The following is a 25,407-nucleotide window of genomic DNA, read 5'->3' as shown; positions in this document are numbered from 1 at the left end:
CATTTCTTTGTTTCCTTAACGTGCTGCTCAGTTTTAATGAGAGACTTTAGGAATACATTTTAATTTTATTGAGTCCTTGTTATGTGTTAAATTATTGAGAAGATTATCAAGGATTCCTAAGATGGTCTAAGATGCTAGAAACTTATGAGAGAGAGAATATAGCTAGAAGAAAAGTGTAGAAAATATTACCAGTTAGTACTACTACCATCACCATTAATACTACTACTCTACGACTATGAGTACCATTAACCAGCGTGACTGAGTTATTACTGCTGGCTATTACTATTTTACTACTGTTACTACTGTTGCTGCTGCTGTTACTGTTACTACGGTTGATACTATTATCACTACTACTTTACTATTATGGCTGCCACCACTATGTTTACTGCTACTACTATTATTACTATTTTACCACTCTTAATACTGCTGCCATTACTATTACTACTACCACTACTATTCATACCACTAGTATTACTACTTTGCTACTATGAGTACTATAAGCACCACCACCCTCATGACTACCATTATTGCTGCTATTGCTATTACATTACTTACTCCTGCAGCTATTATTGCTATTACTACCAGTACTATTGATACTGTTATAGCCACGCTCTCCGGGAAACAAACTCACTCAGAGGGACAATGCAGGTAGTGGAGTGCAGTGTATTACACCGGCGGGCCCAAGGCAGAGTCTCCTCTTAGCCAAGGACCCCGACCAGCATTTGTGAAAATCTTTTATACCCCATGTGTACATGTCCAAACCCACCACCCCAATTCCCTTGAGACTTACATAAACAAAGGAAGGGTAAATCCAACTACAATAACCCCATCATTCACATGTTATGTGTTCAAACAGTTAATAATCAATAAGCTTGTGGTCACGTTCCAACCAGTTAATAATCGATAAGCCTGTGATTACATCCAGATAGATACGGAAAAAGTTTATGACCTGTTTGCAGACAGGGGTGATTACGGTATGTTTCCTCTTAGGCGATGAGTAACCTGGATGTGATCTTCAAGATTCCCCTGTCCGGAGGGGGTCTTATCCTTCCATTGTCGTTCCCACAGGCACTAAGTAGAGAGTTCAGAGTCCACTGGAGAGGCAGCCGAGCATGATCAGCACAGATAGGCCTGAGATGGAGTCCTGGCCCTATGAATTCCTTCTTCAATACTATCACTACTGTTACCCCCTACTACTGTTACTCCTCCTCCTTCTCCTCCTCCTCCAGCTACTGCTGCTACTTCTACCATGACTACTAGCAACTGCCTTTTTATCTTCAGGACCTTCTATGTGCATGCCACTGGATATATCTGATGTAACTTAATACTCACAAAAACCTACCAGGGTAAGGAATATTGACTCCACCTTACATAGGAAGATCCTGAGGCACAAAGAGATTAAGGTAAATTGTTCAAGATCACCCAGAGTGGGGGGCAAAACTGGGGTTTGAAGCCAGATTTCTTAGACTCTATTTATTAACCACGATGCCCTACTGAAAACACACACACACATAACACACACACATACACACACACACACACGCAGTAACAGAAGAGTCTTCTGCCTGTTATTTGTATTCTCATGAGAGAAGGCAGGAACAGTATGAAATCCCACAAGGAGGTTCTTGGCTTAAGTTCCTGGCACAGGGAAACCCGTCCCTTCAGAGCTCCCTAGCTGATCCTCTCTCTTTCTTTCTCTCACACACACTCACACTCAGAAATGTGCATAGAGCAACTTTGATTGGGAACACAATTTCACTTAGCCAACCTATTTTATTTTAAAAAGAAAATGAGCTAATGCTCTAGATTTCGGAGAAGACTGACAAGTCTCCGTTTATCTTTCCACTCACTGCTCTCATGCTAAACCTCAAACTCAAGTGGACAATTTTTCTTCTTAATAGGCTTGGGGAAAGGAAACCTGGGGCTCCCATCTGCTGTCCCCTCCTCCTTCCCCATCCTACTCTCAACATTTACACACAGGACGTTTACTGCCAAGCAGAGTCCATAAAGAGAGGTCTGTTACTGATTCCACGTGATAAACATGCTGACTGAGCACCTAGTAACAATAGCTAATACCTACTGCACTCTTCCTGTGAACCCTTTACACACCTAACCTGTCCTCACCACAGTCTTAGAAGACCAGCACTCTGGCAAAGGGAAGACAGTGAAAGCTCAGATGAACTTCTCCAAGGTCACTCAGCTCTAAGCTGTAGAATGATGACTTCGCCATAGTGTGTGTGTGTGTGTGTGTGTGTGTGTGTGTGTGATTGTGTGCCCGCATTCATTCAGTCATGTCTGACTCTTTGTGACCCCATGGACGGTAGCCTGCCAGTTTCCTCTGTCCAGGGAATTTTCTAGGCAAGATACTGGAGCGGATGACCATTTCCTTCTTCAGGGGATCTTCCAGACCCAGGGATCAAACTCATGTCCCTTTTGTCTACAGTATTGGCAGGTGGGTTCTTTATCAGCTGAGTCATCAAGGAAGCCCTCACCATATTATGCAAAATAATTATATTTTGGTGGGAATGGTTTTGTGAATGTATGGGAAAGGATATACAGATAAATGAGGTTCAACTCCCCACTTTAAAGTTTCTTAAAACCTGATTATAGTAAAAGATGGGGACCTAAGTAAATAAAAGCTTGATCAGAGAACAAGAGTGGGCTAGAAGTGGGGGAGGAATATGAAACAAGGCCACTGAGTCTGGGCTGAACATGAAAGCAACCAACTTCTAGGCCCCAACACATGGGTCTAGGACCCAACAGTGGGTCATAGTGTTGAGAGACCACTGGGTTGAATCTGACCCAGGAGGTAGAGGCAGGCAGGCTAGAGGGCTAACTGACTGATTGTATAGAAGCTGCTGCAGACAGTGTCTAAGGAGTCCATCTCCATACCTCACCCTAGGAGCTGTTTCTCTTCCATGTGAAAGAAGTGTTTCCCATGCTCCTCTAGTAAAGGAGAAGTTGTGGGCAACACTCTTTGTCCCAGTGCCAAGGCCTTCGGGTCTCAGCCCTGGGAAGAGGCAGTCTTTGGGAAGAAGGCATTCACAGGGGTCCAATGTGACACCTGTTCTGTGCTTGCCTTTTTCTAAAAACAAAACAAAACACTTCTAAGATGGTTCAGCAGATTTACTGTACAACGTAAGGCTGACACATAACAATCTTTTTTGAAGTAAATTATTATTATTTTACTGATGTATATTTGATTTGCTAGGGCTTCCCAGGTAGTGTGTGTGTGTGTGTATATATATATATATATATATATATATATATATATATATGTATATATATATGTGTGTGTGTTCTATTTTGCATTCTTTTCCCTTATAGGTTATTACAAAGTGTTGAGTGTAGTCCCCCGTGCTATACAGTAGGTCCTTGTTGGTTAACTCTTTCTATATGATAATGTGTATGTGTTAATCCCAAACTCCTAACTTATTCCTACTCCTTTCCCCTTTGGTAACTGTAAGTTTATTTTCTATGTTTGTGGGTCTACTTCTGTTTTGTATAAAAGTTCACCTGTAAGACTTGACAATCTTGTTGCTGTTTTTCAATCACTAAGTCATGTCCGACTCTTTGTGACTCCATGGACTGCAGCACAATAGGCTTTCCTGTCCTTCAAAATCTCCCAGAGTTTGCTCAATTCATGTCCATTGAGTTGGTGATGTCGTACTGTTCACTTAAAAATTTGCTAAGAAGGTAGATCTTATGTTCTATGGTTGTACTACAAAAGAAAAAAAAAAGTTTAATTGAATAGATAACCAGAAATAAGAGATAGGAGGAAACTTTTGGAGGTGATAGATGTCTGTGGTCTTTTGAGGTTTGAGTAAGAGTTAATCCAGTCAAAAGGGAGAGTTTCATCTGGCCAAAGAAACAGAAAGGATAACTCTCATCTCCCATTATTTCTCCTATTTAGGGAATGGCACCTTCCCCTTCCTCTCTTTTTTCACCTACCTCCAGTCCCCCCACACCTCCCTGCCCTGCCTTCTCCTCTCTGCTTCAGGGCTCTTTGTGGGCGTGGAATGCTGACTGCACCCGTCAGAGTAGGAGATCCTGGTTACTTAGGGGTGGGGACACTGTCTTTAAAACTCACACCTAAACTAAGTCAAATCAAGCTCTTTCTTGCAGCCTGATAACAAAAGGGCTGAGAGTTTAGGTCACTGAGGGTGAGGGCATCTTACAGCCATGGAGAAGGGCTGCAAATCTGCGTGTTAGCTTCAGGCTTAGCTGGGAGGTGCGGGCTCCCAGCGTATGCATCATCGGACTCAGCCTCAAGGGAGCCCTGCGTGCAGGTCACCTGGCTGAGCCATTGATACCATGAGGCTGGTGCTTTGACACTTATCTGCAAAGCTGCCATCTCTGGCTCCTCTGGGAACATTCTGGAGGTGGTGAAGCTCGACGCTTGGCTGGCAGGGATTACTGTCCAGAGCACGTTACAGTCTCACCTTGATTTTTAGCCGTCCGCCTGTTCTCAGCCTTATACCTTCACTTACTGTTTCTTCCTCTGAATTGTCATTCTCTGCAACCTGTGAGACTAAATTCAATGTAACCTTCAAGGTTTAGCTCCTCTGCCATTTCCTATTTTCCTGACTAAAAAAAGTTAGCAAGTCCCCTCTTTAATGGTACTCTTTTGTAACTTCCTATGTTCTTGTCAGCTCCTTGACTGGTCTGTGGGTTTTTTGAGAATAAAGTGTGTGCATCTGATTCATCTATTTGGGTCCAGTGCTTAGTGAACAGCCAGGCAGTAATTAAGTGAGTAAATAGAGATTTCAGAGTGCCTCCTGTGTACCAGAGGCTGTGTTAGATTCTGGGACTACATTGCCATAATCCCTGTCATAAGAAATGTATGGTCTAGTGGGAAAGACAGAATCAGACCAAGTGGAACTAACGCTGGAAGTATTCAAGCGTTTGAAGCTGTTAATTAGGGGAGAGGGGTAATGTCGGTGTAAAGAAACAGGACCCTTCCCCGAATAGACCCCCACTCAAGTCCTCTGCCTGCTTTTTGCCTGTATAAAAGCTTAGGTCAAAGAATACATTTAACAAGGACAGTGAGAAAATGTGGAAAGAAAAGAAAACAGTCAAGCAAGACAAAATAATAATAGTTTATCTATTAAAGTCAAGGACATTTTAGTTCCTTCTCAAGGGTTATAGATAATATTTTAAGCCATATCCCTGAACTGTTTGGCAGATACTGAAACCCCCACCAGGTGGAAAAAGTTAATTGCATCCTCCCCGCAAGCACATAGACCCCAAACCAGTTAGAGCCAGAAGGTTGATGATGCTGACTCCTGGTTACCTCACCACCAACCAATAAGAACATCCATGAGCTGACTGTGCCCTGCTCCTTGAACACTATAAGACTTCTCACTATCTCCTCCAGGGTGGACACACAGTCTTAAGGGTATTATATTAGCCCACTGTGGCACCCTTTGCCTGGCAAAGCAATAAAGTTATTTATTTCTATTTCACCCAAAACTCTCTCTTTGAGGTTTAATCCGGCTCTGGTTCACAGAGGCTGAATTTCAGCAACATTGGGAGGGTGGGTGAATGCTGAGGATGACATGATGGTAGAGCTGAGGTCTGCGGGCAGAGTGGCCTTGCCCAGGTGGCCACAGAAGGTAGAGGAGAGAGCGTGCAAAGGTTCAGAGCAGCGGGATGTTAGTACAGCATGTTGAAGGAAATGAAAATAAATAAAGATCAGTGTGGTCAGACCAGAGTGTGTTAGAGCCAGAGAGAGAACGGGGAGGCTGGAGTAGAGAGAGGCTGGAATTTGCAGGCCAGGGTCAAGAGGTTGGTCTATATCCCATGTGCTGGGAAAGACATTAGGAGCTCCTCCACTCGGGCAGGTTGGAGAATTTGGTCCTCCACACAGGAAACCTGGCCCTTGTCCTCTGACAAGAGTGTGTGCTAATGAAGTGGGTGTCCTTCACAAGTAAGGGATCCCTCTATGATATGAGGATGATATGATATAAACAGAAAATTCAGTGATGATGTTTTTCATCTATAGCCGACCTTGAAGGAGGGAAAGGAAATGCAGTCTAGAATTGAAATGTCTTCATTTCCATAAGCAAATATAGAGGAATTTCATGGGGTCAGGACATCTTCAATGCTGTGTCCATTTTTATGATAATGAAGACTGTTTCAGACTGGATCCTTGCCAATGAGCACAAGTTGTTCTGTCTGGCAGAAAAGGGAACTCACCTACGGGCCTGCTTATGGACTAACATCTCCAGACCAGCCATCCAGACATTTTATGAAGAATTTCTTGGTCTCACTTCTGATCTCATATCAATGGGGCAAGAGGAGGCTGAGAGAAATGGTGGAACCGAGGGTGGTCTTTCTGATTAGTGTTAGGTGATTATTAGTGTCACAGACCCAGGAAAAGGAGATGCGGAGCTAAATGGGTAAATTCAATTTCTGATTTATTTGGTTTGTCTGAAGGACACTCGGTTGGACACCAGAAGGTAGTTGAAAATATGGCCCTGAGCTTAAGAAAGCAGAAAATCAAGAAATGTGGAAGCAATGTCTTCTACAAAGCCTTCTTGTATAAACTGTGCCATTTCCCCTGTCGTCCAAACTCTCCCAGCTCCACCTCTGATAGCTCCAAGAGCATTATTTCCCTGTGATCCTGAAGAGAAAATCAAGCAATCTAAACAAGAGTAATCCTAGCTGCTTCCACACAGTGCTTTCCCCTCTTCCCTGACTATGTCATCAGGTGAAGCAGTGAATGATTTTTTCCGCCAATAGGGTTCTGGTCTTCAATTCCAGTGTGTGTGTATGTGTGTGTGTGTGTGCTTGCACCTCACATTGATAAGCAATTCTCAGACACCAGCTGGGTGTCCTATAATTTAAATCAATTCTGACACTATCTATATCAAATCCTATAAAGCTACTCCCCCTTCCCCCATCTGTGTCCCTCCTTCAGATGGCAGACTGAAGCCCTGGATTATCACCCGTGCTTCTGATCAACTGGCTCCAGATTGGGGTTTTCAATGACTTCCTCACTGGGTTTGTTCAATTTGCTAGAGTGACTCACAGCACTCACAAAAATATTTTACTTGTTAGACCACCAAGTAATTATCAAAGGTTATAACTCGGAAACAGCCAGATGGAAGAGATATACAGGGCAAGGCATGGGGAGAGGGCACAGAATCTCCCTGCCCTTCTCAGGAGTATCACCCTCTGTGTTCACCAACATGGAAGCTCTTTGAACCTGGTCCTTTTCACTTCTCACAGAGGCTTAATTACTTAGGCTCTGCTGAGTCACTCAAAACCTGGCTCTACAGGAAACCAGCCTCCATCTTCAGAGAGTTTCCACAAGTCACCTAATTAATATAATAAAAGACACCTTGATTACTCTATGTATGTATGTATGTGAAAGTTGCTCAGTTGTGTCCGACTCTTTGTGACCCAATGGACTATACAGTCCATGGAATTCTCCAGGCCAGAATACTGGAGTGGGTAGCCTTTCCCTTCTCCAGGGAATCTTCCCAACCCAGGGATTGAATCCAGGGGTCTCCCGCATGGCGGGCAGATTCTTTACCACCAGCACCACAAGGGGAACCCTTGATTACTCTGCTCTACCACATTTAGGATTTCAGGAGCTCTATGCTTAAAAGGGGCTTCCCAGGTGGTGCTAGTAGTAAAGAACTTTCCTGCCAGTGCAGGAAATGTAAGAGATGAAGGTTTGATCCCTGGGTCAGGAAGATCCCCTGGAAAAGGGCCTGGCAACCCACTCCAGTATTCTCGTCTGGGGAATCTCATGGACAGAAGAGCCTGGCAGGCTATACAGTTCATGGGGTCACTAAGAGTCAGACAAAACTGAAGTTACTTAGCACTCACGCACCTGTCTGAAACAGGGAAGAAGACCAAATATATGTATTTCTTAGTAGAAATCACAATATCCTGCTCCCTGATTCATTGCTGATTTCAGTTTTCATAACTTCTTAAAAGTTTCTGGTTGTTAACAGTTCATGAGACCTCCAACTGTTTCATTCATTCAATATTGTGTGCAAGACACACGAAATCTTAACTTAGATCTTAAGGAGAGGGAGACACACAATTAAACTAACAATAGTAGACAAATAACCCTTCACATTTGGATTTTTCATAAATATTATAACGAAGAAGTATGTCTCCCAGTCTGGAGGACATAGCCATCTGTTATGGATCTCCAGTGGCCTTGGCTTGCAGCGGCTTGAAGCAGGATTTCGGTTCCCGGCCAGACATTGAAGTTTAGGTCACAGTGAGAGGGCTGAATCCTAACCACTAGACCACCAGGGACTCATGATCAGTGACAAAGCCTTGGCCTGTCAGCTGTGTAGAAGTGAATTTCCGCATAGAGATGGAAAGTGAAGTGTTTATTAGGAGGAAAAGGAGTACGTGTAGATTGACACGTGGGCACACCCAGAGAGAGTAGCACTCTTGTGGCAGTTTGAATCATACATATAGGGCATTTCTTCCAGGTTTCCTCGTACCAGTCAGTTTGCTTTGCCTGGTTCTGAGTCCATATTTGGTTTATCTTGGGGTCCTCCCTTGTGCACGTGTATTATCTCTTAGCCAGGTGAATTCTAGCAGAGAGGCCTATGGGTAGTTGACATCACTTACTATGGGGTGGCACCCCTCCCATTTTGACCTCCAAGGAGCTCTTCTGTGCATGTGGAGTTGGGGAGGTCTCCTTCACTAAAAGAAGGAGGAATATGTGGTCTTTTACCTCTCATCTGGGCAGGGCCCAGCCTCTTCCATTATCCTCCTATTATGGAGTTTCTGTCCACAGAGCAGAAACTGGTCAGCCTGGGATCCATTTATCTCCTGCCTCAGTCTCAGTGCCTGGGTGGAGAGTGATGCCATTTTCTGAGAAGGGAAACTCAGGAGGAAGATCAAGTTTGGGCAGGGCTTTGGGGAGGCAAATAAAACTCAAAGGCATATGAAGCTCGCCATGGCCTGAGCACCTTTCTAAGCAGATTACAAACATTCACGTCCAGCAACCTCTGAAGGAAGGGGCATCATTACCCCCACTTGACAGACGGAAGCCCAAGGCAAGAGGGGGTTGAGTGACTTTCCTAAGGCCACACAACTTGTGAATGGCAGAGCCAGGATTTCAAACCCAGACTGGCTGGCTCCAGAATCCACACTTTACCATTTCAGACTATGCGGACTCTCATCAAACTTTATTTAGACATGTTCAGCTGGAGATTCTGGTAGGACAAGCGAGAGGCAATTTGTTAAATAATTTATTTAACATGTAAACCAATCTGAGTTGGAATTTCTGTTACTGTTGGCAAAAGCATCCTAACACATAGAGACGTGAATGATGATCTGAAATTGTAAAATTCAGGAGAGAGGGCTAGGCTGGATGTTCAGTCTGGTGATATCTTTAAGTTCTACTTCTGGCAGTGCACTTTAGGCTCTCCCCTCCTCTATAGCACGCGTGCTCAGTCACCAGTCGTGTTCGACTCTGCAACCCCATGGACCGTAGCCCACCAGGCTCTTCTGTCCATGGGATTTTCCCAGGCAAGAATATTGGAGTGGGTTGCAGTGCCCTCCACCAGGGGATCTTCCCGACCCAGGAATTGAACACACATCTGTGTCTCCTGCATCACAGGTGGATTCTTTACCACTGAGCCACCAGGAAATCCCCCCACCCCCTTCTCAGGGGTCTCTAATCCCTATAGGATTTTCATGGACTATAATGTTTTCTGGAAGATAAAGACATATAACGGATAATTTTTCTTTTTAAAATTAAATCCAGAAAGAGTGTTTGCCTGCCATGTGGGTAACAGTATCCACTCACAGGTTCTGCCTTCATGTTCCCACCTGTACAGATACGCATAAGCTCTAAGACCCTTGGAAATGACCTTGTTGCATGTAAGCCAAGTTGGACATGGTGATGGCTGTGAAAACTGGTAAGTCCGAAGGGCTGAAAAAGCAAGTAGAGCGGAAACAGCTCTCTGAGAATTGGAGACAGGGTGCTCAGGCTGCCTGCCTTGGGCATCTCACATCCCACTTGTCTTGTTGCAAACATTGTGCATCTACCTTGCATGAGAATGACGAAGCCTGATTAAAATCCTTTAAATGGCTCTTGTTGACAAGATTTGCTAAAGAACATTTTAATGACTAAACAAAATTATGGTGCAATTTCACTTGATTAAAGACAAAACCCAAACCTGTGCAATTTCCAGTGCGTGATGTTAAGGCAGCAACTGAAAAACATCTTTAAAGAATTCAGAACCTGGATTCCACAGGAGAGAAGGATGACAGGGACATGGAAGCATTGTGTGTGGATTTGCTTCTCTTTACCATGGCCTCCTGGGTGGTTTTTCTTTCCTTTGTCCTACTGGCTTTGCATGTTCACAATTGTCTAGATAGCTTGAAGGTGACCAAGAAGACCAGATTCTATTTGCAAGTAGCGTGCTATTTTGAGATGTTTTCTGAACTTCACTCAATGCCAGACTTGTGACATGTGTTTGTCACTTTCTCGTTGAAATTCCTTCCGTGGCTCCAGTCTAAAACTTCCTCCTCGTATTGTTACCGAATCAGGTCTGGCTGCTCTTCACTCAAAAATTAGTACTTGAGTGAGACAGATGTTGGTAGAAGGGAAAACTGCTTTTCATCAGAATGCCGACAATCTGGGGAGGTGGTGGATTCGTTGTTACCCCAAAACCATCTCTGAAGATTCTGCTCAGCCAGGAAAGTTTTTAAAGGGAAAAAGGGAAATAATCGCTGTTAATCATTGAGATGGAAGGGGTCGGAGTCATCACATTTGTTGACATCTCCCACTGTGTGCAGGCTTATGGGAAGGCTTGTCGACTTGTCATTTTTCTTTAGATGCTATGTTTTATTTTGAACTTTTTATTTTGTATTGGGGTAGAGCTCATTAACACTGTTGTGATAGTTTTGGGTGAACAGGGAAGGGACTCAGCCTTACATGTACATGCACCTATTCTTTCCCAAATTCCACTTCCCTCCGGGCTGCCACATAATAGTGAGCAGAGTTGCCTGTGCTATACAGTAGGTCCTTGTTGGTTACCCATTTTAAATATAGCAGTGTGTACATGTCCATTCCAAACTCCCTAATTATCCGTTCCCCAAAACCTCCCCCTAACTCCACAACCTTAAGTTTGTTCTCTAAGTTTTTGAGTCTCTTTCTGTTTTATAAGTTTATTTGTATCATTTCTTTTCAGATTCCCCATATAAGAGATGTCCTATGATATTTTCCCTTCTCTATCTGACTTTGTTTTCTCAGTGTGACAATCTCTAGGTCCATACATGGTGCAAATGGCATTATTTCATTCTTTTTAATGGCCGAGTAATATTCCATTGTATATATGTATCACATTTACAAGCTATTTTGTTCACAGTTTGTTTGGGACATTTCTGAAGGGGAAGCTAGGGAAGAGATCTGATCATTTGTTCATTAAATGATTCTCCATTTCTCCTTCTTTTATTTGTGGAAAGAACCAACAGATTAAGCAAGGTATTGTGAGGTTGATATTTCTCCTGGCAATCTTGATCCCGTTTGTGATTCATCCAGCCCAGCATTTCACAAATAAGCAGGGTGACAATATACAGCCTTGACACACTCCTTTCCCAGTTTGGAAGCAGTCCATTGTTCCATGTCCAGTTCTAACTGTTGCTTCTTGTCCTACATACATGTTTCTCAGGAGACAGGTAATGTGGTCTGGTATTCCCATCTCATTAAGAATATCCCACAGTCTGTTGTGATCCACACAAAGTCTTTAGCATAGTCAATGAAGCAGAAGTAGATGTTTTTTGGGGGATTCCCTTGCTTTTTCTATGACCCAGCCATATATTGGCAATTTGATCTGTGGTTCCTCTGCCTTTTCTAAATCTAGCTTGTACATCTGGAAGTTATTGGTTAGCATATTGCAAAAGCCTAACTTAAAGGATTTTGAGCATAATCTTTCTGGCATGTGAAGTGAGTGCAATTGTATGGTAATTTGAACATTCTTTGGCATTGTCTTTCTTTGGGATTGGAATGAAAACTGACATTTTCCAGTCTCGTGGCCACTAAGTTTTCCACATTTGCTGGCATAATGAGTGCAGCGCTTTCATAGCCTCATCTTTTAGGATTTGAAATAGCTCAGCTGGAATTCCATCACTTTCATTAGCTTTGTTCATAGTAATGCTTCCTAAGGTTCACTTGATTCCAGGATGTCTGGCTCTAGGTGACTGATCACATCATCATGGTTATCTGGGTCATTAAGAACATTTTTGTACATTTCCTCTGTGTATTCTTGCCACCTTTTCTTAATCTCTTCTTTTTCTGTTAGGTCCTTGCTGTTTTTGTCCTTTACTGTGCCTATCTTTGTGTGAAATATTCTCTTGGTATCTTCAATTTTCTTTAAGTGATCTCTAGTCTTTCCCATTCTATTGTTTTCCTCTTATTTCTTTGCACTGTTCACTAAAGAAGTCTTTCTTATCTCTCCTTGCTATTCTCTGGAACTCTGCTTTCAGTTGGGTATATCTTTCCCTTTATCCTTTGCCTTTTGCTTCTTTTCTTTTCTCAGCTATTTGTAAGGCCTCCTCAGACAACCGCTTTGCCTTCTTGCATTTCTTTTTCCTGGGGATGGTTTTGGTCACCACCTCCTATACAGTGTTACAAACCTCCACCCGCAGTTCTTCAGGCACTCTGTCTACCAGATTTAGTCCCTTGAATCTATTTGTCAGCTCCGCTGTATAATCATAAGGGATTTGATTTAGGTCATATCTGAATGGCCTAGTGGTTTTCACTACTGTCATCAATTTGAGCCTGAATTTTTCAGCAAAGTGTTGATGATCTGAGCCACAGTCAGCTCCTAGTCTTGTTTTTGCTGACAGTATAGAGTTTCTCCCTTTGGCTGCCAAGACTATAATTAATCTGATTTTGGTACTAACTATCTGGTGATGTCAATGTATAGAGTCATCTCTTGTGTTGTTGAAAGAGAGTGTTTGCTATGACCAGTGCATTCTCTTCGCAAAATTCTGTTAGCCTTTGTACTGCTTCATTTTGTGCTCCAAGGCCAAACTTGCCTGTTATTGCACATATCTCTTGACTTCCTACTTATGCATTCTAGTCCCCTATGATGAAACCATTCAAAATTGGAAAAGGAGTACAGCAAGGCTGTATATTGTCATTCCTGCTTATTTAACTTATATGCAGAGTACATCATGTTAAATGCCGGGCTGGATGAATCACAAGCAGGAATCAAGATTGCCAGGATAAATATCAGCAACCTTAGATATGCAGATGATAATACTTTAATGGCAGAAAGTGAAGAGTTACTAAAGAGCCTCTTCACAAAGGTGAAAGAGCAGGGTGATAAAGCTGGCTTAAATCTCAACATTCAAAAAATGAAGATCATGGCATCCAGTCCTATCACGTCATGGTAACTAGATGGGGAAAAAGTGGAAACAGTGTCAGATTTCATTTTCTTGGGTTCCAGAATTCCTGAGGATGGTGAAATTAAAAGACACTTTCTCCTTGGAAAAATAGCTATGACAAACCTAGACAAAGTATTAAAAAGCAGACATCATTTTGCCAACAAAGGTCTGTCTAGTTAAAGCTATAGTTTTTCCAAAATAAATAAATAAATAAAGCTATAGTTTTTCCAGTAGTCATGTATGGATGTGAAAGTTGGACCATAAAGAAGGCTTAGTGCTAAAGAATTGATACTTTCAAACTGTGGTGCTGGAGAAGATTCTTGAGAGTTCCTTGGATAGCAAGGAGATCCAACCAGTCAATCCTAAAGGAAATCAGTCCTGAATATTCATTGGAAGGACTGATGCTGAAGCTGAAGCTCCAAAACTTTGGCCACCTGATGAGAAGAACTGACTCATTGGGAAAGACCCAGATGCTAGGAAAGAATGAAGGCAGGAGAAGGGTGTGGCAGAGGATGAGATGGTTGGATGGCCTCACTGACTCAATGGACATGAGTTTGAGCAAACTTCAGGAGACAGTGAATGTCAGGGAAGCCTGGCGTGCTGCAGTCTGTGGGGTTAGAAAGGGTTGGACAAAACTTAGCAATGAACAATTGTGAGATCAAAAGATTTGAAAGGTTTGTTAGGGCCAGAAATGAGTAGAACATGGGGGTGCCTAGTTTAAGGTTAATGACAAGACAATGAGGCCTCCTGCAGAGAGCTTTTTCCTTTCAAAAGCTGCTTATAATATCACCAACACAACCAGTTGAGAAGACAAAGTGAGTTTATTGCTTATGGCTCTAATGAAGAACTCCACCTTGCAAAGTGATAACAATGTCCCTTCAAGGATAGGAAGGTCACAATTTAATGGGAACTGGAGGTTTGATTTAAGATGAAATCTTTCAAAGAGGTGGCTTCGTTACAATTGGTAAGGATCATGATGCAACACTTCAGGGTTGGTGAACACACAAAGGTGTGGATTTTGAGGAAAAGGATTAAAAATCTCTAGAGTATAAACTGTCCATGTTTTCCACTGAAGAGCTGATGAATCTTTTCCTCAAGTTCTTGTAATGAGTGTCAGATCATTTGCCTGGGCAGGAAACTCCCAGAAATGAAGAAAGTCATGCTAATGAACTCAGAAGAAAAACCCAAAATCATGTTTATGTAGCTAGGAAGTAGTTTTGGTTCCCAGAGTTCCAATCTGTGGGTAGATGATGTCCTTTCTCACTTTCCAAGGTTGAAATTCAGGATACTTAACATGTTCTCAGGGTCCTATGTGACCCACCCTTTTCTTACCTTTTCAATCTCTATCATATCTCACACTCGGCTTACACTATGCAGTTCAGCTCTACTGGCCTGCTATTAGTTCCTTGTTTTTCCTCACCTCAGGGCCTTTGCACATACTATTTTCTCTGCCTGCAGCACCCCTTTCCCTTGTATGTTTGGTCAGCTTCTCCTTATGGGGCTAAGATGTCACCTCTTCAGGGAGCTCTGGCAATTCTGAGTCCAAGTTATGCTCCTTCTGTCTCCCATTTCCAACTTTTTTGACATTCCTTACAAACTGGATGAAAATACATTTAATACACCTAATCTACCAAACATCATCGCTGAGCCTAGACTACCTGAAACATATTCAGAACACTTACTACATTAGCCTACAGTTGGGCAGAGTCATCTAACACAAAGGCTATTTTAAAACAAAGTGCTGAATATCTCATATAATTTTTTGAATACTGTTACTGTTGTTTAATTTTTAAGTTGTGTCTGAGCCTTTTGCAACTCTAGGGACTGTAGTCTGCCAGGCTCCTCTGTCCATGGGACTCTCCAGGAAAGAATACTGGAGTGGGTTGCCACGCCTTCCTCCAGGGGATCTTCCCAACCCAGGGATCAAACCTGTGTCTCCTGCATTGGCAGATGGATTCTTTACCATCTGAGCCACCTGGAAAGTCCACTGAATACTGTTCAAAAACAAAAATGCCAGAATCATTCTCTGGGTGCAGAATGGTTTTAGGTATGTGTTGTTCACTCTTGGGATCTTGCAACTGACAGGAGCATATCCACAACTCATCTTCATAAGAGGGGATTGTGTCATATATTGGTGGCCTGGGAAAAGATCAGAATTAAAAATTTGAAGTAGTTTTAACTGAAGTTGTACCATCACTTTTACACCATCATAATACTGACAACTCCTAAGTTGAAGCATCACAACTTGGGACCATCTGTACGGAGGAGGAGTTGATGAGGTCAGGAGTACAGGAGGTGGATTAGAGGGGTACCAAGGCCAAGACAGGGCTTCCCAGGTGGCTCAGTGTTAAAGAGTTCACCTGGCAGTGTAGGAGATGCCAGAGACTTGGGCTCGATCCCTGGGTCAGGAAGATCCCCTGGAGAAGGAAATAGCAACCCACTCCACTATGCTTGCCTGGAAAATTCACAGACAGAGGAGCCTGGCAGGCTACAATCCATGGGGTCACAAAGAGCTGGACATGACTGAGTGCTTGAACATGAGCATGAGAGACAAAGACAGAGAGAGAATAGGCACAGAGAGACCAGAAATCAGGATTTAAAGTGAGATTCCTTGATTTTTAAAGATAACCTAGTAATTTAAAGAAATATTGATAAATACTGCACAGCTAAAAGCAGTGGTTCACCACTGGCAGTGATTTTGCCTCCCAGGGGATGACGGCAATGTCTCGAGACATTTGCGCTTTCACATCTGGGGAGAGGGGTATTAGGGGCATCTAGTAGATAGAAGCCAAGGATGCAGCTAAAATCCTTCAGTGTGTGGGACAGCCCCCTAAAGAGAGCATCATTCAGTCTCAAATGTCAGTGATGCCCAGGTTGGGAAACCCTGAACCAAGGAGATGGAGATTCATGCCCACGGATGGGGTCTGTTGATGTGGTCAGCAAATTTCTAAAAAGGAACAGATGGGCCAGAAGCTCAAGGATGACCCTCCTCCCTTCAGGTCCCCCCAGATGCCTGCCTATTTCCTTTATGCTTCAACAGAAGTGATTTTCCACCACTTGGTTAACACTCCTCATTAAGTAATCACCATCCACATGCCCTCATTTTCACTTCTGTAATCACCCCAAGTACAAAAGACACCCTGTTCACCAGAGGCAGGTGGAGATCAGTCATTAGAAGGCTATTAGACTAAACTCAGGTGTCTTCCTTAGCTCATCTCCATGAGCCACATACTTCAGCTTGGTAGACACTGAAGCTACCTGTTCAGCCCTTCAGTCCAATGACTTCCAGGCCTGGTTCTCTAATTACTGCTGGTAAGCACAATTTCCAATTCTAAGCCTAAATGTTTCCACTGATATTTATTAAGCAGCAGCAGCAGCAAAATCCACTCTTTCGCATACTGTGTTCATAGCTGATTATATGAATCGCATTGCAATAAAATGAGAGGAAAGATAAGTAATTTTGGATAGACCTTTGTTGTTAGGCAAGAGTATGTCTAGAGCAACTGCTTTTGGTTAGAGAAACCAGACGTTGCAAACTCAAAGACACCCAGGCAGGTAATGAGAAGGCAGGAAGCAAGTCATTAAAACAGAGACTGGTGGAACTGGAGGGGCTGACCCAGGCTAGAAGGGACACTTGTCCCTCATGTCCAGCCAACGCTGCAGAATGGCAGTTGGGTCCACTGTAACAGGATCTTTTGATGCTTCATCAGAGCTAGAAATCAGAGTTTTTAAATGACTTTGTCTTAAGAGACTCTGCAGGATTTCTCAGAAAACATTTATGTTGCCTTGATGTGGCTTGTGAGTCATCAGACAGTGATTGCTACTGAGATTCTTAGGAGCCATTTGCTTTCTGCACATAAGAGCAAATCTGTTCAGAAAGTCATAAATGGGCCAGGTTAAGAAGGAGGGGATGGTGGATTCTAGACTTGGAGGACGTTTTCCTACCCCTAAAGCAAAGCCTCATAACCTCATCAGCATCATAATGGTCCCTTGTGTGCAGGGTGTCCTACTAAGACAGGACCTTATCAGGGTGACCTCATTTATTTTTTAGCTTTTAATTTTATATTGCAGTATAGCCAGTTAACAATGTCATGATGGTTTCAGGTGAGCAACAACGGGACTCAGCCATACATGCACATGTGTCCATTCTACCCCAAACTCAATCCCATCCGGGCTGCCATTTAACATTGAGCAGAGTTTCATGTGTATATAGTAGGTCGCTGTTGGTTATCCTTTTTAAATATAGCAGTGTGTACATGTCAATCCTCTCATTTGTTTTTTACCACACCCTAGGAAATATTCCCTCTGGTTTGAAGGTGAGAAGCCCAGGTCTCAAGAGAAGTAACTGCTCATGATCACACGATAATAATGACTGCTCACCTGACAGTATTTGAGCCTAGGTCTTTGTGAGCTTTTTATCCATTACTGTCTACTTGACCATAGATGTTTGGAATTGAGGATGGGGTTTTTGAACTTCAGAAGGCATTTTTGTAGTTTTGTAGTTTTTGACCATATCCACTACAGTCCATGGGGTCGCAAAGAGTCAGATATGACTGAGTGACTTTCACTTCCATTCATTTATGCAGATAGAATGGAACAAAGTTAATTGGATGATCAAGTGAGAATTCTAGATTCCTGAAATGTAAGATGACAACAAAGACAAAGTTGACCAATTCACCATTTTCCTGTGGTAGTGTGTTACTCACTCAGTCGTGTCCGATTCTTGTGACCCCATGACTGCAGCCTGCCAGGCTCCTCTGTTCATGGAATTCTCCAGGCAAGAATACTGGGGTGGGTAGCCAATGCCTTCTCGAGGGAATCATCCCAACCCAGGGGTCAGACTGGGTCTCCTGCATTGCAGGCAGATTCTTTCCATCTGAGCCATCAGGGAAGCCTTATCATTTTCCTGAGCAGCACTCAACATATGCCTGAAGGAAATTGGTGTATAAATACCTCAGTTCCCTCACCATTCTCTGATACCTATTTCTACACCATCACCCAGGCTTCCCCAGCAGGACTGGACTTTGGGTGTCAGTAGGAGTAACTTGTTTTATACCTTGTGTTGGCTTATTTCCCTTTCCAATCTCACTACTTTCCTTGCTTTCATCTCTCAAATCAGCTATGCATGTATGAATCTTTGTCTTGAGACCTGCTTCTGGGAGCACCCAAACTAAGACGCAGGAGCACCTCAAGTTCCTTTGTTTTTGCAAAACTCAGATTATATTTCCTTCAGTTGGAGCTAGGCATGTCACCAAGCGCTAGCTATTTGTATTTATCTTATGTGATCATAGGGCAGAAGATAACAGAATTTAGCATTAGTTTTAACTCAAACTTACTGGTAGAACAATCAAAGAAATGGGAGGGGAGGGAAGATACAAATCAAAAGGATTTGGCCACAAAGAAGATTTTTGATTGCTGTGATCTCTGCCATGTTTCCATGGGTTTAAATGTGATTGATTATCTACAGTGCAGCATTTCCAGTGATAAGAGGCCCTTTTCTTTATCTTTCTGTTTAATTTTCTTTCTAATGACTTTAAAGGAAGAACTCTTTGGCACTGAAAATTACTTTGGATTGTAACAAGAAAGATGCAGAACTCTTTTTCTATTTCTTTTAATGGTCATTCAGGGACACAGTGTAATTGAATTAAGACACTTCCAGGAGGTGAATTATAGGATAATAATTCAGACCTTTCCATTTAATAGGAGCTGGCCTGTGGCCTTGAGTCCACTAGATCTGAAGGGGTGAATTACTGTTCCATAACTCACAAGGTCCTATTTAAAGAAACCCCGGTTAAAGAGAATTAACATCAAGAATTAAATCTGGCAAAGGGAATGCAAGATCTAAGAGTAAGGAATGTGAGGAACACAGAAATGAATTTGGAAACTTGGCTTCTCACTTCAAAGAAGTCAGACATCAGAGAATAACATCAGGCCCGTGATAAAAATGAATGGCCTCTCAGCCCAGCCAAGTTCTGGCTATTTTTTGCCAAAGCCCTCACACACACATATGAAAGTTTTGAGCACCCTAACTTTTCAAAACCGATAAAGTACCTAGCTTTACAATGGGCTTCCCAAGAGGTGTTAGTGGTAAAGAATCTGCCTACCAGTGCAGGAGACATAGGAGATGCAGATTTGATCTCTGGGTGGAGAAGAACCCCTGGAGTAGGAAATGGCAACCCACTCTAGCATTCTAGCCTGGTAAATTCCATGGACAGAGTTGCCTGGCAGGCTCCATGGGGTCTCAATGAGTCAGACCTGACTGAGTGACTAAGCACACACATTGAGTCTACAGGAGCATGAGGAGAAAGTAACTAACTGGGCTTTAAACCTAGCCAGGGCACAGGCCAGGTGCCCAGCAGGTCTGTGCATCCTGAAGGCAGAATGGACAGCTACATCCTGGGGTACCCGATGTATCTCTTCCGGGAGTCACCACAAGCATTTTTCTCACTGATGCCTGAAATTTCTTCATTCACAATTCGTTTGGGCTAAACAAGCAGTCGGCATTGTTCATAAATAAATGTGTGGCACTTCACTCACAGACAGATGTGAGCTCATATCTGAACTCCACAACCTACAGTCTGTCAAATCTTGGGGAAGCTGCTTGCCCTCTCTCCCTTTCAAGTTTCTCATCTGTAAAATGAGGCTTGTAACAATACCACCTTCTTAGGGCTGTCAGGAAGATTAGATAAAAGAATGAACATAATAACGCTTAGCAAAATGTCTGACATAGACATTTTGATAAAGAATAAACATTATTGAAAAATATCCTTCAGAGAGCAATGTGCATGGCAAGAATCACTTAACTGACTGTTCTCCTTTTAAAGTCTGGAATGTGAATATAGTTTCATATAAGAAAAAAAAAAAGGATCACTAATTCAGTAAAGTTCATAAATACTTTTTTTTCTGATATGATACTAATTGGTAGTTAGTCACCTCTAAGGGAAATCTAAGTTTTGGAAATTTCTAGAAACCTGGAGGAAAACCATCTCAACTCCAAAATTTCCATCCAGTTTAGGAGGTCAGTACCAGATGACAGAACCTATGCCATCTTCACTCTCTCCAAGACCTCTTGCCTATCATTGGCCAACCGTCCGCTATCTGTCCCGAAATTTTACCTAAAGATAAGAAGAAAAAGCTTATAATTCACTATAGTTCATTAAAATGAAAATAAAAATTTATTTTGCATCAAAATGAAAAATGACTCATTTATTATTAGCATATAAATGGCATTTTTTAATGTCACTCTGCCTCAAAATCACTTACATTTTCAGTGATCATAGCACACAAAATTAATTTTTGATAGCCTTTTGTGATTTGGCTGAAAATTCTTATTTCTTTTTGTGCTTTAAACAGCAAACTGTATCCACTGCTATTCATAGCAAATTTTAGATAATGAAGCAATTAAAAATACATGGATTTAAGATCTTATCTCATTTTTCCTTTGGCCTATTTCTGCTTCATTATCCATGAAGGGATATGTTTAATTCAGAGTTAGTAATTGCAGATATATCTGGTATAAATTGTGCCTCATATTCTTTACCCATTTCAGTTTATTTTAGCAAATAGATCTCTATTTGAAAAAAAGTAGTTGAGAACAGGGAGAGTATGATAAAAAGCAGAGAGTATGATAAAAAGCATGTATGTGTGTGTATGTGTGTTGATTGGCATGTCCAAACAAGATTTCAGAAATGTTAATAATCACGTTACCTGAGGATTTACCAAGAGCCAAGAACTGTGCTGAACAATTACATATGGCATTTCATTCAATCCTGAAAGTAATCTTATCAGGGAGGTACCATTAGTGCTTCCATTTCATATATATGGAAACTGAGGCTCAGAGGTTATATGAAGGAGGTCATTAAAAATGACAGAGAAGCAAGATTATGACCTAGCTTATCTGCCTCTAGAGCTTTTGTGTCCAACCATCCATTACACAGTTTCCTGCATCCTGGGACTACACAGTTCTGAACCACAGAGAATTTGTTAGAAGCTTGAAATGATCCTGCTGCTCCATCTAGGAGCATCCTTACTCCATAAAGTTGCTAGTCTGAGGAGCTTGTCACTTATTTTGTTTTCATGAACCCTAAATATGTTTCAGGAATTTATCCTAGGGATGTAATAGAAATGGTATGTGTAGTTCTTGCCATGTAACTTGTCCCAGGGTTTTATGTACCAATAAAAAAAAAAAGAAATGAAAAAAAGAGAGCAGAGGAGAAAATGAAACAAAATAAGAAAATAGTCTTAAAATGTTCAATTACAGTTTAAATAAACTCCAATGCATTTACTCAGTATTTTTTATTATTACTCTGGAGCCATTGACAATAATGATGAAAGACTTAGGTTACTGAAATCCAAAAATGTTCATGGTATAAAAATAATAGGTTTATAAAACAATATGTATAATGCACTCCTTTTTAATGAAAACAATACTTATGTATATATAAATGTGTGTGTGTGTAAGAGGAGAGAATCTAGACAGTACTGTCCAGCAGAAATATAATGTGTCACAGATGTAATTAAAAATTTTCTAATAGGCACATTAAAAACTAAAGCAAAAGGGTAGCATTAATTTTAATAATACTTTATCCCCCAATACTCAAAATATTATTTCATTCTGTAACCAATCTAAAATTATTAATGTGATATTTTACATTTTTTTGTTAAGTGTTTGTAATCAGGTATGCCTCTCATACTTACGTGCATGTGTGCTGAGTCGCTTCACTCGTGTCCAACTCTTTGCGACCCTACGGACCATAGCCCACCAGACTCCTCTGTCCATGGGAGTCTCCAGGCGAGAGTATAGGAGTGGGTTGCCGTGCCCTCCTCCAGAGGATCTTCCTGACCCAGGGATCAGACCTGTGTCTCCCGTGTCTCCTGAATTGCAGGCAGATTCTTTATGCACTGCGTCACCTGGGAAGCCCAAAGGAAAACTCACGTTGGCCGGGAATCCAACCTGAGTCAACTGCTTGGAAGGCAGCTATCCTCACCACCATACCACCAACGCAAAAAGTGAAAGCTGTGTCATTCGGTTGTGTTCAACTCTTTGTGACCCCGTGGACTGTAGCTTGCTAGCCTTCTCTGTCTAGGCAGAATGCTGGAGTGGGTTGCTATTCTCTTCTCCAGGGGAAGCTTCCCAACCCAGGGATCAAATCCAGTGTCCTGCATGGCAGGCAGATTCTTTAACATCTGAGCCACCAGCGAAACCCAACTGTAATGTGCTTTTAGGGAAACTGAATTGAAATGTGCTTATGCTTACAGCATATTTCAATTCAGACTTGCTCCATTTCCACCACAGTGACTGCCATATAGCCCAGGACAAGTCTCGAAGGATATACACAAACTTATATATAACTGCTGGATCTTGGGGTAGTATGATTATGAAGTATTTTTCCTCTGTTCAGCATGCTTCTCTGAATTATTTTTTTAAAAGACAAAACAGATCGTTAATAAAGCAATAAAGTTATTTTCAATCTGGGGGAGAAGGGTCTCTCCGGAGCAGGTAAATAATTTACCCAATGTCAGCTAAAATTTTGTGGCATGAAGATCCCAGTCTGCAGTCCAGTGTCAGAGGCCAAGCTCTTTGCCACCATCTATGCTACTTTCCAAGAGGAGCATGTGTCTCGGGAATGTTCCTGGCTTTGGCCTTTCTTGCTGAGTCAGGTCCCTCACGCTTTCACACCGCACCTTCAGCTCTAACCGCCGAATCGCAGCATCCTGGTCCCACCCTCCACAGGACTGATTCCAGTTCCTTCTCAATCCCCTGTGGATTCCTGCCCGCATCATGAGTTCTCGCTGTAATGTGGTCCATGCCATGCCTTCTCTGTAATGGCAAAATCATTCTAAATACTTAATTACATTGTAAAGTGGCCATGTTGCCATCAATCCTGGAAAGAAAACTTGAATTAAATGGAAAGTGTCTTCTAGGATTTTTTTTTTAACTTTAACACATTATGTATTCCCTGCTATGTATTCCTCCATTCCAGATGCTAGGGATACATGAGAGAACAATTAGGTTAAGATCGCCACCAACTTCATGGAGCTTGAGTTTCCAGCACAAGAGACAGAAAAAAAACACTCAAGCAAGTAATTATGCAATATGGCAGGTGTTGTTGAGAGCTATGGAGGCGAATAAAGGAGGAAAAGGGAGACTGAGGTGTTATTATGTTGGATGTTTGCGTTTGACAAGGTAACACTAAGCAGAGACATGATAGAAGTCACTGAGTGAATCATGAAGCTATGTGAGAGAAAACCATCTAGCAAGTGCAAAGGCCCTGAGGCAGGGGCAAACTTGGCCTGACTGAGGAAACACGAGGGGCCACAGTGGCTGGCATTGAAGCTTATTTTGCCAAGTTCGAAGTATGAAGTAGAGGCTGAGAGTCAGGAGTCCAATATACTTGAGCTATTTAACATACAGGTTTAAGATGTTGGTGTTACTGTGGTAGAAACCCTCTTCATCACCCCAAAGTGAGGACAAGGACAAATATATTGAACAGTTTGAGAAACATCAGCAAAAGAGGCTGTTGCTCTCTGGGTCCATGCTGTACAGAGAGAAAAGCCTTGAGAGAGAAAATGTGAACCACGGGAGAGGAGGAGGGGAGCAAGGACTTGGAGACACAAGTAATCAAGAGGAACATAGACCCTGGAGAATTCACAAAAGCTTTGGGAGAATGTTAGGCTCACAGGACTTGGGATTGGAGTTCAGGTTAAATTTATTCAAAACTCAAGGAAGGGGCCCAGACCCTACTTACATCTGAGTTGAATATATTTAGGACACAAAATATTTGGAGAATCATAGAATCTTATTTTGGTTTGTTCTTAGGGATACACCCAATGATTTAAACCTAATTTCCAAATTGTTTTAAAATTTTTATTTGTTTATGACTGCTCTGGGTCTTTATTGCTGTGCATGGACTTTCTCTAGTTGCGGTGAGTGGGGGATACTCTCTTGTTAGGGTGCATGGGATTCTCACTGTGATGGTCTCTCTTGTTGCAGAGTGCAGGCTCCAGGCACATGGACATTAGTAGTTGTGGTGTGAGAGTTTAGTTGCCCCTAAGCATGTGAAACCTTCCTGAACCAGGGGTCAAACCCGTGTCCCCTACACTGACAGGCAGTATCTGAACCACCGAGCTACCAGGGAAGTCCTCAAAAAATTTTTTAACATCCACATTTAATATTAGATATATTGACAGGTGAAACACAAAAGGATTTCTCATGAGTGGGCTTTTTCAAAGAGTATGTTTCCTTGGCACACAGAAAGTGGTATGTGGGGTGGGAAAAATTTCCATTTATGAAAATCCTATTTATGCCACAGTGATGCAGAGTGAAGGGCTGTTGGTGCTGCCACCAAATGCAAGGGACCATTTCTAGTAATTCTTTAGAGTGCATGTTTCTAGGCTGCAGAGAGCATTGTGTCCAAAAAATAGGTAGGATTCTTTCTGCATGCCAACTGTTACCCTGCCAGAAAGCCATGCCATCTGGATGTCATCCTAATATACTCCCTCCTTCACCCAGAGTAAATCTCTGTCATGATGAGTGAGCATTATAACATAATCTCTGGGCTTCAGTCTCATCTGGTCACTGACTAGCTTGGGATGGTGGCCATAAATCCTGAGTCTCAGTTTCCCTGAATGGAAAGGGAAAATAATTATTAAAGTGAGGATAAATTTGATTGAGGATCAAGAAAGAGAAGGCTTAGCAGAAAACCTGACCAGTGACAAACTCTGAATAAGGTTAGTATGAAATAAGTGAAAACATCTAGATGATCAGCAGAGAGCTACCTGTATTTTGTTCTTTTTTTCCCCCCCTTTTGGAGAAAAATGACAAGGACTCACTTTCCAAGAAATTACACTATGTTCGATGCCTTCCCATCAAGAGCAGGCAATGTTCCGTATCTGGCCATTGCTAAGTATCAAATGGGCTCATGTCAGACAAGGCATGGCTTTTAATCTTCCTTTATTTGCCATGTCACCTGTCAATGACCTTGACTGTTGCAGAACTGCCTCGCATTCTGCAGTTTACTGATAACT

The sequence above is a fragment of the Cervus elaphus genome, chromosome 10, assembly GCF_910594005.1.
Source record: "Cervus elaphus chromosome 10, mCerEla1.1, whole genome shotgun sequence".
NCBI lineage: Eukaryota > Metazoa > Chordata > Mammalia > Artiodactyla > Cervidae > Cervus > Cervus elaphus.
This window is presented reverse-complemented; position numbering follows the sequence as displayed.